Consider the following 13,407-nt stretch of genomic DNA (forward strand, 5'->3'; position numbering starts at 1 on the left):
AAAATTGGTAAGTCATGTTGCAGCTGTATAGAACTTTAGTTAGGCCACATTTGGGCTATTGTGTGTACAGTTCTGGTTGCCACACTACTAGAAAGATGTGAGGATTTGAAGAGGGTACATAAAAGGTTTACCAGGATGTTACCTGGTTTGGAGGGTATTAGCTATAGGAAGAGAGTGGACAAATTTGATTTGTTTTCACTTGAATGTTGGAGGCTAAGGGGCGACCAGATAGTTTACAAAACTATGGGACCCATGAGTAGAATGAATAGTCACAGTAAGAAGTCTCACAACACCAGGTTAAAGTGTCTCACAACACCAGGTTAAAGTTCAACAGATTTATTTGGTAGCAAACACCACTAGCTTTTGGGGCTTTTCCCCTTCTTCAGGTGAGTGGGGAGTTCTGATCACAAACACTGTTTGTGATCAGAACCACTGTGAGAAGTTCTGATCATAAACCTGTTGGACTTTAACCTGGTGTTGTGAGACTTCTTACTGTGTATACCCCAGTCCAATGCTGGCATCTCCACATCTCGACTAAAATGGATAGTCCTAGGGTAGAAATTTCAATTACTTCAATAGGTTGAAGGTAAAGGGGAAAAATTTAAAGGAGACGTCAGAGGCAAGTTTTTTTTTTACACACATGTTAAGTATTGGAATGCCCTGCCGAAGGAACTGTTAGAAGTTGATACAATGGCAATGTTTAAGAGGCACCTTGACAGATAAATTAACAGGCAGAAAATAGAGTAATATGGACCACGTAGTGGCAAAAGATCTCTAGTTTAGAAAAGCGTCTTGTGTCAGTGCCACCTTGGTGGGCTGAAGGGCTTGTTCCTGTACTGTTCTTTGAGGCAGGATGTCCCATGAGGTATTATGATCCAGAGTGCAGGATGTTTCCTTTCCTTTTTCTTTGTTACTCTGCTTCATGTCAATGTTGCTGTATGTCAAGGAGAGTTTTTGTTTATTTGAAATATTTCTTTTTACTTCATTTTCCCTGGAACATCGGCCATTTGAGAGTTGAGAAAAGGACACCTTGTTGGGGGGACACGGTGGGGGTGGGGGGGGGGGGCACTTTTTTATCATCTGGACACTTCATTGAAGTTAACAGTTTTGCCTGAACACTCAAGGAGCTGACTTCAAGGTCTACTTTGGCACTCCCTCCATTGAATCTAGAGGATGTGGCAGAGCCATCGATGATACAATTTCTATAGTTCCCTTATGTACATTTCCAGTCTAGGAGTGCAGTGACATCTGCTTTGTGTACTAATCCTTTGTTGACTTGGATGTGAAACATAGGCTGCCATGGTTTGCAGAAGGCTTCGTTTATGGGCTAAATGCTGGCAAGTGAGATTTGATGAACAGCCCTTTCATGCGTAGGTGCAGAATCGATGGGCCGAAGGCCCTCTTCTGTACTGTAGTATTCTGTGAACAGGAGCAGCTGATCAGCAAGGACGGGGTGCATTGAAACGTGTTTTAATGTGGCGACAGGCATAGTTTATTTTATGCAGAATTGAAGCGCTCGAGAATGGCTTGCAAATCAGACGCAGAGGACAGCGACATAAAATAGGTTGATCTAAAATTAAGAAAGACATTGTTTCCTTCACTTTACCGGATCATTCGCAAATGGTAGCAGAATGGAATTCATCTTCGCTGATGGCATTTATTATTGTATTAATAAATATAAATGCATATAGAAAGAGAAAGTGAAATTTGAGTAGCACTCAGTGCTGTTAGGCTCATTAACAATTAAAACGCCGCCGCTAAAATGGCCGCTAGCGCCAGCCAGCGCGGCTTCTTCATGAACAATGGTCACGTGGCTTTTCATCGGCACACCGCGTGCTGGGCGGAACTATATTGCTGGCTGTGGCAACCGGGAGACAGCTTCCAGGTGGTGCACAAGGACTGGGCTATAAAAGGGGTGTCTTTTCCGGTGCTTGCGTATTATTGCTGCCGGAGAACGGGAGGAGGGAAGTATTCAGGTGGCGTGGTGAATTGTGTTTAAAGCAAACACCAAAATGAATGACCGAAATGACGACCGAAAACTCTTTGTTGGCGGTCTAAGCTTCGATACAGACGAGCAGGCCCTGGAGGCGGTGTTCTCTAAGTATGGCGAGGTTGTCGATGCTCGAGTGATCAAAGATAAGTGCACCATGGCGTCCCGCGGCTTCGGCTTCGTCACCTTCGAGAACCCAGAGGATGCCAATGGTGCGATGGATGCATTGAACGGCCAGTCCATCGACGGTCGGCAGATCCGGGTGGACTACGCTGAGAAGAAATCGGGCGATGGCGGTTATGGAGGAGGCCGTGGCGGCGGCTACCGTCGGGGCGGAGGAGGCGGCTACAGTAGCGGCGGCTACAGTAGTGGCGGCGGTTATGGCGGCGGCGGCGGCTATAGCAGCGGTGGTTATGGTGGCGGCTATAGCAGCGGCGGTTATGGCGGCGGCGGCTACGGTGGTGGTTCCAGTTACAGGCAATATGATTACAAGGGAAGTGGCAACTCCCGTGGTTCTCGTGGCAGTAACTACGATCGATACAGCTCCAACAGATAGGGAGATCGGCCAGCCAGACACTTTCCAGGTCGTCATGATCATCGGCCATTTATTGTTTCTGAAGGGACTTTTTTGGGGCGAACGCCGTCTAATCTCTTGAATTCAATCTTGCTTATTCGGGACGCTGTCTAACTTCTCCCCACACACACATTTACTCTATGTCGCATTAAAGGTTTTTCAATCCAACGGGGGGTATTGTTCCGGAATTTAAGTGCTATTTTGTTCCGAGTCCCTTACCAGTGAATTTTTTTTCCGCCACAGTAACTTTGTAGGGTTTACGAAATTGTAGTTTAAAAATCACTTTTTTTATTTGGATAAGTTGCACTTGATGTATGCATTTTTATCCTTCCAGTTTTGTTTCTCCCTAGTATTGGGTGTCGATGTTTTTTGTCCCCTCACATTCCTTGTTTTTAGCGCTCGGGTGGCGTTGGTTTAAAATGGCGCATTCACCTTGCGCAGAGACTCGAGTCTCGACAATGTGCTCCAAGCTGCCCGCAGTTATCTTTTGAGCCACCAGGGTGCCTGATCGAGTTGCTTCCTGCATTTTTCATCAGATCTTCGATTCGTGCCTATCTTCGACCAATTTTAGGAATGGGATCATTTTTATTTTTGCTAGTTTGTAATTTGAGTGGGGGACCTATGTTAGTTTTTTCTTTTCAGAGTAATCTGGGATATCCGAGTGTTTCTGCCGATTGGGAAAACACTACCATTTTCGAGATTCTCGTTCGTGAACAAATGTTTATAACTGCTGTTACAGGAAACACCATGCTTTAACGGTTGCAGAGTTTAAAACTGCAATCATTTGGGGGAGGGGGTTTGTGACACGATCCATCGATTGCGATTTTTACTTGCCTAGCATTTTGAGGGTCGTATTTAAAATCTGACAAACTGCTTTCCATGTAACCCTTAAGACTGGTGCCAACCCTGCTGGGACACCACTATGCTCACTGTTCTCGGTTTGGCCTCTGAAATATTATGCCATCTTAATCTAGACAATACGATATTCCTTAAACTATTGAGTTTTTTAAATTGCATACTGCTAGGAAGTTGAAAGCTGTTTCTATTGAATTTTCATGAGTTAGCATGGACCGTTTTTGTACAAAAACTTGCCGCTTTGGAGACTGATGTCAAATGGAAAAATAAAGTGTTGAAATGTTCAGTTGATGTCTTGAATAAACTTTCTTTAGAACCCAAGATATACTAGTAGTGACAAAGTTTTCCAGTTGGAGTATTCCACTGGCTATGTTTTCTGTTTTCTCCTCAGATTCTGCTTGGACTGCTGACACGTCTGCAGTATTTTACTCCTGTGTATAAATTAATGCCCAGATAACAGGTGAATAAGGTTGAGTGCCAGCACGCTGGTCCAACTGGGAGCAGGAATTTTGCAAATCACAGCCAACCATAACACTGGTCAATGGAATATTGGAGTCAGGAGAACAAGCAATCCACCAGGACATGCACTGAAGAAGCAGGCTGCAGTGAATCAATTGTAGGTATACAAAATTGATGGCAAGTACCTGATGAATTAATGGTAACTATTTAAGCATAAATTATGTTGATGCCTAATTTCCAAAACCATTAGGGAGAATTTATGCTTTAAGCAAACAAACTAGTTTGGATTCTTGACATAGTGGCCCAGTGAAGGAAGATGTGAATTTGCTGATTCCCTAGGAAGACAGCTGGTATAGGCCATTTTGGCCCTGATCTCCTGCCTTTTGAGATGGGAAATCTGTTATAAAAGCAAAATACTGCATGTATTGTATTCCAATACAATGTTGGAAAATCTCAGCAGGCCTGACAGCATCTAGGAGAGAATAGTCAATGTTTTGAGTCTAGATGTTCCTTAGTCAGCTAAGAGCAAAGAGAAACAGGTTTAGTGAGTCAGCAGTGCAACAAGACAAAGATGCAGATAGCTGAGGGGGTGTTAAGTGTGTCCATTTAGTGATCAGAATATGTGAATGGCAGGGCAGGTATAGATTGTTAAAGAACTCCCTAAGGAATATGACAGGTGCCCTGAAGAGGGGGCTGGGGGAGCAGAATGGAGAAGTGGAGAAAATGGAAGTGAGAAAGAAGGATGATAAAATGGAGAAATGAAAATGGGTGAAAGTAGAAGAGAGTTCAGGTTCTGAAGTTGTTGTACTCTGGGCACGAAACAGCTTTCTGGATTGGACAATCAGAAAAGGTGCTGTTCCTGCAGTTTGCATAACTTTTCAGGGCAATTGCACATTCCTCAGTAGTCCTTGAACAGTCTGTACCTCTTCTGGTATTCACACATTATGATCACTCAGTGGGCACTTAGCACCACCCTCAGTCTTCTGTATCCTCATTTACATGCCCTTTCTCCATTTCCCTATTGCCCCCAACTTCATGTATTTGATTCTCTTGGCACTGACATGTCCTCTGACAAAAGGTCATTTAGACTTGACATTGGCTCTATTTTCTACAGAGCCACAGAAACATCTCCACCCATAACTAGTATGTCTCCTACCACTCAAGTCATGACTTCATACTCTAATCTCTCCCATAGATGCTGTCAAAACTTGAGATTTTACAGCATTTTTTGTATGGAAAATCTTGTCTTGAGACTTCCTTGCACCTACCAAAAATCTGTCCTGTTCCCCCTTAATAAATTCAATGACCCAGCTTTCACTGCTGACAGAGGAGAATTCAAGTTCTAGTCTCCCAGAAGAGAAACATCTTTATGTCCAATTGAATTGCCTTAGAAAATATCAAAATATTGAGGTGCTGCTAATTGGTATGTGGGCTTTGAGATTGTTTATTTTGGTGCATTGGGCAGAGATGGCAGTTAAAGCATAGTTTGTTCCTGCCAGATGTGGAAGTAAGGGAGCAATTTGGTATCCCTGTCAAGTCTGCAGACATTGTGCCTGGCTGCAGCTCCTCAAAAGGAATGGGATCCATGGTTATGGAGAGAGAGCAGGATTAGGCTACTGAGTTATACAATCAGCCATCATAATGGCAAAGCAGGCTTGAAGGGCCAAATGGCCTATGTAAGTTAAACTGGTGCAGTTGCACACTGAGGAACATACATGAAGCAGTGATACAAGACCTTAGTTTTAAAATTATTCTCAAGTCATTTGTAAGCATAGGAATGTTGTTACCTGAACCACAATGGCTCCTTGATGAAGAACATGGTTTCAACTGATAGTGGGTAATAGGAAAAATACACTATACTTTTCAGATGCTAATGCATAACACTTAAGATAACACCATGCCCTGAGTTTTAGATGGAAATGGTCACACTCCAGGTTCAGGCAGGTAGGTGGGTGACTGCCAGGAATGGCAGTGCAGGAGTCTCCTGTTGCTAGTCACCTCATAACAGGTACAGCATTTTAGATACAGTTGGGGGTGATAGCCTCTTGGGAGCATAAAAGCAGCAGCCAGGCCTATGGCACCACAACTGGCTGTGTAGAGCATAGTTGGCAAAGTCCAAGTGAGTGTTAGGAGACTTGCTAGTTATTGGCACAGATGTTTCTGTGGCTCAAAGCCACAGATTCCAGATTCTTAGAATCCCTACAGTGCAGAAGGAAGCCATTTGGCCCATCGAGTCTGTACCAATCACAATCCCACCCAGGCTCTATTCCCATTACCCACCCCCCATATATTTATCCTGTAGTTCTCACTGACACTAGATCAATTTAGCATAGCCAATCAATGTAACCTGCATATATTTGGTCTGGGAAGAAACCAGACCACCTGGAGAAAACCAATGCAAACTCCAGACAGTGCCCAAGCCAGGAATCAAACCCAATAGCTGGTGCTGAGAGGCAGCAGTGCTAGCCACTTAACTGTTTGGTGCCAGGGTCATGGATGTCTGATTGCAGGAAATTCTTAGGGGGGGGGGGTGCGGGTGAACAGTCTGAGTTGTTTACATTGGTGCCAGTGATACAGGTAGAGGAATTAGGAAAGGGGCTGAAAAGTAGGATCCCAAGGATAGTATTACTACCAGTGACTTGTATTAGTGAGGCAAGGAATAGTACAGCAGGGCTGATGAATGCATAGTAAGGAGCTAGTGCTAGATGCAGGGTTTTGGGTTCTTGGATGATTGGGACATTCTTCTGGGGCAGGGGTGACCTGATGCACCTAAATGGGGGGGACCATATCCTTGTAGAGGTTCCCTAGTGCTACTTGAGGGTTAAACTATGGCAGGGGCTGTGATTCAGAATAGCAGGTCAGCAAGTGGAGGGAGAGAGAAGAACTGATGTTTCAAGTCCAGATGCCCTTTTGTCAAAGCTTTGACAGGGTCTTTTGGACTCAACTTCAGCTCTTCTCTCCTTAATCTAGAGTTGTATTACTGTTTCTAAAGAGCTGGCCTGGGTTATTTGCCACAAGGTCCAGTATGGCTTCAGATGCTACCAGAACTGGAGATTTTCCAGCATTTTCTCTCTTGGTATCAGATTCCAGCATGTGCAGTAACTTGCTCTTATTCAGCAGCTCTTATTCAGACCATTAAATCTGAAAGGAGGGACAGTCTAATTAATAGACAAGTGTTTTCTTAAACATTCTTCTTATAGATAAGGCAGATGAGTTTAGAGCCTGGAATTGTACCTGGGTCTACTGTGTTGTGGCCATTAGAGAATTCTTGGAAGAACAGGACTGCTGCTCAATGTTCCAAGCTTTTGATGTTTTAATTGACAAAGGAGGTATTACTAATCAGAAAATTTCACATCTGTACTCAGGACATGCTGGAAGGCTTATCCACAGAAGCAATATGGGTAGAGCTCAAATCAGGGTGCAGTCACTGGGGTAATACTGTAGGCCCCCTTCCCCATAACCAATGGGACATTGAGGAGTAAAATGTAGGCAGATTATGAAATATGCAATAACAGGGTTGGCATAGTGGGTAACTTTCAACTTTCCCAATAAGCAAGAGGCTTAGTTGGGGCAGAATTTGTGTGCATCCAGGAGAGTTTAAGTGTGCATAGCCCAACTTCAGAAGTGGCCATACTGGACCTTGTATTGGCAAATAAGCTTGGCCAAGTGACTCTCCTTTTAGTGAGAGCTTTTTGGAAACAGTGATCACAACAAGTTTTAAGATAGCTATGATAAAGTCAGGACCTTGTGGGAAGGTACTAAATTGGGAGAGGGCAAATTACAGTATATTAAGCAGAAGCTAAGGAGAGTTAATTGGGAGCAGCTGATATTGGGTAAGTCCACATTTGACATGTGGGAGTTTATTTGAAGGTCCACTGATCAGAGTTCAGGACAGGCATGTTCCAGGAAGGACAAGGATGGTAAGGGACCTCTTGAATAACAAGTGAGGTTGTGAATTTAGTCAAAAAAGCAAATGTAAGATTGAGGAAGCTAAAATCAGACAGGGCCCATGAATATAAAAAAAGCAAAGAATAGCTTGAGCAGAGTATTAGAGTAAGGAAGGGCCACGAAATGACCTTGTCAAGTAGGGTTAGGAGCATTTTATGCACAAAACAGATTTATTTGGAATATTGTCTACAATTCTGATCACAACACTATTAGAAGGATGTTGATGCACTGGAAAGAGTGCAGAAGTGATTTATCAGGATGTTGCCTGTTTGGAGGATATGGATTATGAAGAAAGATTGAACCAACTTGGATTGTTTCGACTGAAGCATAAGAGAATGAGGGGAACCCCAAAGCTTGGAAAGAGTGAATAGTCAAGTTTTTCCCTAGGGTCAAAAGGTCACTTGGGCATAGTTGAGGGAGAAAAGGTAAGTTTTTCAGGCTGGTGAGTGACTGGAATGTGCTGCCAGAGGTGGTGGTAGAAGCAGATTCTGTAACAACATTCAAGAGGCATCTGTATAAATACAGAAGCAGGGAATAGAGGGATAGGACCATTATAGAAAGTATTACAGGCATCTGTCAGCACAGATTTGGGCTGAAGGGCCTGTTCCTGTGCAGTGTGTGTATGAACTTGTAAGTGAAAGATAGATTAATGTGGAGCATGTGAATATGTAAGGCATTTTGAAATCAAGAAGTGGTGTTGGATCTCGAAGGGCATTTATGGTGAATAAATCCCCAGGGCCTGATGGAGGAGATTACTGGGGCCCTGATAAAGACCTTTGTGTCCTTGCTAGCCATTGGAGAGGTGCTGGAGGATTAGTGGAAAGCTCCTATTCTGTTTGAGAAAAGAAAAAGGATAATCCAGGAAATTGTTGACCTGAGTCTCATGTGGGTGATTGGGAGGCTGTTGGAGAGGATTCTTAAGAGTAGGCTTTTCCTTTTTTAGGAAAAGCATAGCCTAATTAGGGAAAGTCAGCATAGCTTTGTGCAGAACTGATGTCTTACTGACTTCAAGGTAATGAGGGTGATAAGGATAGAGCAGTGAATGTTGTCTACATACTTTTTAGTAAAGCTTCTGACAAGGTCCCTCATAGGTCCATACAGAAGATTGATGCATGGATCAGTGGTGACTTATCCACTTGGGTTCAGAATTGGTTTCCCCATAGTAGTCAGTAGTTGTGAAAGGTGTTTTCTGGCTGGAGATCTGTAACTAGTGATGTTCTGCAGGGATCTATACTGGGACCTCTGTTTTTGACTTGGATGAAAATGCAAGTTTGCAGGCAACACAAAGATAAGTGGAGTTGTGATGGTATAGAAGGTTGTTAAGGATATAGTGGGATATGAATCCATTGCAGATATAGACAGAAATGACATGGCATTTAATCCAGACAGTTGAGGTACTGCACTTTGGGAGATCAAATGTTAAGGGTAAATATACAGTTTATACAGGACTCTAAACAGCACTGATGTAGAGGGATCTTGGGAGTTCAAGCCCATAGCTCCCTGAAAGTGGTCACACAAATAGGGTGATAAAGAAGGCTTATGGCATGCTTGTCTTTATTGGGGCATTGAGTACAAGAGTACGATGTCATATTGCAGCTTTATAAAACTTGGGTTAGGCTGCACTTTTGAGTATTGTATTCAATTCTGGTTGCCATTTTACAGGAAGGATGTGGAGGCTTTAGTGATGGTGCAGATAGTGTTTCACCAAAGCCCTAAATATATGTATACTTCATGGGATATGGACATTGCTGGCTAGGTCAGCATTTATTGCCTGTCCCTTTCCATTAAACAAATTTTGCTGCTATTCCTTTGCATTATTTGTCTTTTTTGATGACTTGGTTTCCTTCCTACCTTGGTGTCATCAACAAATTTGGCTTCCAGACTTGCAGCATGGCATAAATAGATCAGCTGAGCTGAATGGTTTTTGGTGTTTACTCTTCGTAGTTACATTTACTGGACCTATTCCCACTACTTCCACCTATCCGAATAATCCTTTCATTAATGTTTGTACTAAGCAAATCAACAATTATATCACTTATGGACCGCCTTTTCCATTTTTCAACTCAGATACAGTCTGCTTTTCTACACTGTCACATTTCAAACTTCACTCTCAACACTTGTAATTTTTAGACTATTTCTTCAAGGCAATATTCTAGCAAAATGCAAAAAGGTTGGAAATTTTCAAGTCATGCAGCATGTGAAGAGGAAAGTTTTTAATGTTGGCATTTGATGGCCAATGTAACCTCTGCATTGAATCTTCTAAAGCCATGCTGATCTGAGTGACATACAGCATTCATTAACTCCAATATCTCCTTGCATCCACCCCTGCCCCCCAACCATTAGTTTTAAAGCCGCCTTTGCCAGGAAAGTGTACTAGTGCCTCATCAATCAAACCTCATTTCTCATACACCAGCCTTTCAGCCACACATTTGACTCTAATCTTGTATATCTTGGCCAGATCTTTACACCTTTTTTGCTGTTAAGCCAACATGGCTTAACAGGTGCACATTGCCATGTGAAAAGATGGCAATGTGCACCTGCAGCTCAAATCTTATTTACTCTGGCCCCTTTTAACTTTGTATTCCTTTCACTGGTGCTTTCCATCCCTCCCTGTTCTGTGCATCTTGATACACCAAATATCTTTCTGATTCCCAAACCTACGCTGACCTTAATCTTCCCAATAACAGCAAAACACAAGGAACTCTTGTCCTGGCTCTGTTTAGGTGCAATCCATCTGAACTGTACAAAGTCCTACCTTTCCAGTGTCTCAGAACTTAAAACTTTCCCTCCTGTGCCATCTTTACACCTATGCATTAGCCATTAGTCTCTTTCTGTATTGTTTGTGGTACTGGGGTTAATCTGGAAATTGACTTTTGAGGTCCTGCTTGTGAATTTTCTCCATAAATTTGGACTGCAGGACCACACCCCACTTTGTATCCATGTCATTGGTACCAACGTGGACCATGACTGCTGGCTGCTCACCCTGGAATTTGGTTCTCTTAACTCACCACATTCTGTATGTATTTATCTCCACAGGTTCCCAGTACAGCAAATGAGATCTTCTCAAGGGATCTCCTTGAAGTGCCAGTGAAAGGATCTATTGTAATTGGCCCATATGGGTAGGGCTAAAAGGTTTCTGTTGAAATGTGAGCACTGGAGATAAATTTTCAAAAACACCACAAGGGTAATGACCTCTGGATTACTACCTGAGTCATGAGAAAAATGGCATAAGGTAATTAAGTGAATGTGTGGCTGAAAGTGATGTAGGAGAAATGGGTTTGAATTAATGGGGCACTGGGCATAGTGTTCTGGTGAAGGGCTATAGAGCTAAATAGTGGGATGAAAGTTGAGGGCAGAGTTGAAAGTTGGAAAAGGACAAGGCAATAATGTAGGATAATAACCAGAGTGAAAAGGAAGGGACATTATACACCAACAAATAAGGTCAGTGGGCAAAAACAATATGTAGAACCAAAGACTCTTGGAATGCTTACAGTATTCATTAAAAGATGAATGAATTGTTCCACAAATTGGAATATGAAATACTATCCATTAAATGGAAGAAGACTCAAGTAGGTATGTCAAGCTGCAACTGTGCAGGGCATTGAAACCACAGCTGGAGTACTGTGTACTCCTTTGGCTAGGAAGACCATACTTCCAAGAACATGCTTGCATTGGAGGTTCAGAAGGTTCACTAGGCTGATTATTGGGATGATGGGTTTGCCTTTAGGAAAGATGGGGCCTATACTTGATCTTTAGAAGAATGAAAGGTGATCTTACCAGGTCATAATGTTTTGAGGGAGCTTGATTGGATAGGTGCTGAGACAATGCTTCCTGCTCTGGAGAAATGTAGAACTGGGGCACAGTTTTTAAAAAAAAATCTCCCAAGAGTTGGATGAGGAATTTCTTCTGGGTCATTGGTCTTTGGAATGCTTTCCCAGCAAGCACTGGAGGCTGTCATCAGAATTTATTCAGGCTGATTTTTAATTGATAAGGGATTGTAAGGTAATGGGTTGCTGGCAGGAAAGTAGAGTGCCACAATTGGATCAGTTATGATCACCTTGAATGATGGAATAGGCTCCAGGGGCTGCCGTTTCCTATTTTTGATCAGTTTTATTATAAATGTTCTTTACAAAACCATTTGTTTTTTGAACAACTTGTCAACTTCTGTGTGGTAACGTTAAGATCGAAACTGAATTCTGTTAACTTGAACCTGTGATTTAATGCTCAAATCACTTGAGACAAAATTTTATGGGTTTGGAGGTAGGGATGTCTAAAATTTCTTGGGTGGCTTTCCCATGGGTTCCTGCTCTCCCTGACCCCTCAATGTTACACTGGGTTGTTTGAGACCTAGGCTGGCCTACTGTGGCCACAATCAAGGCCCTTAAGTGGCCAATTATTGACCAGGGCTGTTACTCACCCAACCTCAATTTTCAGGCTGGCAGGAATAATTTGGGTGCAGTGGGGGAAGCCTGAAAATTCATTATCACTCTTGTGCTCATTGTTTGACTGGGAGCCAACATAGGTCAATGTTATGGTGTTAAAGTTCATGGATTCTGTAGCATGACCCATCTCCAGCCCTACAAATTTCTTCTCATAATTTTGGCCCCTTGTATCAGATTTTAATTGCTGTGCCATTGATGGCCATGCCTTGAGTTAAGAACATAGAACATAAGAACATAGAGCAGGCCATCTGGCCCTTCGAGCCTGCCCCGCCATTCAGTAAGATCATGGCTGATCTGTCGTGGCTCAGTTCCACTTTCCTGCCCTCTCCCCATAACCCTTAATCCCCTCTCTTATCAAAAACCCATCAACCCGCGTCTTAAAAATATTTAGCGAGGCAGCCTCCACCACTTCAACGGGCAGAGAATTCCAGATATTCACCACCCTTTGAGTGAAGAAGTTCCTCCTCAACTCTGTTCTAAACCGTCCCCCCTTTATCTTGAGGCTGTGCCCCCCTAGTCCTACTGTCTTTTTTGAGCAGGAAGAGTCTCTCCACCTCTATCCTATCCATCCCATTCATCATCTTATACGTCTCAATGAGATCTCCCCTCATTCTTCTAAACTCTAACGAGTACAAGCCTAGTTTATTCAGCCTCTCCTCATAGCTCAACCCCCTCAACTCCGGTATCAGCCTAGTAAACCTCCTCTGCACTCCCTCCAAGGCCAAAATATCCCTGCGCAGGTGCGGCGCCCAAAACTGCACACAGTACTCCAGCTGCGGCCTCACCAATGCCCTATACAGCTGCAGCAAGACCTCCCTACTTTTATATTCAATCCCCCTCGCTATGAAGGCCAGCATCCCATTCGCCTTCCTGACCACCTGCTGCACCTGCAGGCTGGGTTTTTGCGACTCATGCACAAGGACCCCGAGGTCCCTCTGCACCGTCGCCTGCTGCAGTTTTTCGCCACGTAAGTAATAGTCCTTCCTACCATTCTTCCTACCAAAGTGGACCACCTCACACTTGCCAACATTAAATTCCATTTGCCAGTTCCTGGCCCATTCGCCCAGCCTATCTAGATCCTTCTGCAGACTCTCCACACCCTCCGCACAATTTGCCTTTCCCCCAATCTTGGTGTCATC

The 13,407-nt window shown here is 43.4% G+C and overlaps 1 pseudogene; it reads left to right on the forward strand.

Moving 5' to 3' along the window:
- Nucleotides 1-1,920: 1,920 nt before the first annotated feature.
- Nucleotides 1,921-3,705, forward strand: LOC145345256 (RNA-binding protein 3 pseudogene; annotated as a pseudogene).
- Nucleotides 3,706-13,407: the final 9,702 nt, after the last annotated feature.

This window comes from Carcharhinus amblyrhynchos, chromosome 7, assembly GCF_965287045.1.
Source record: "Carcharhinus amblyrhynchos chromosome 7, sCarAmb.v2.hapA, whole genome shotgun sequence".
In the NCBI taxonomy this organism is placed as follows: domain Eukaryota; kingdom Metazoa; phylum Chordata; class Chondrichthyes; order Carcharhiniformes; family Carcharhinidae; genus Carcharhinus; species Carcharhinus amblyrhynchos.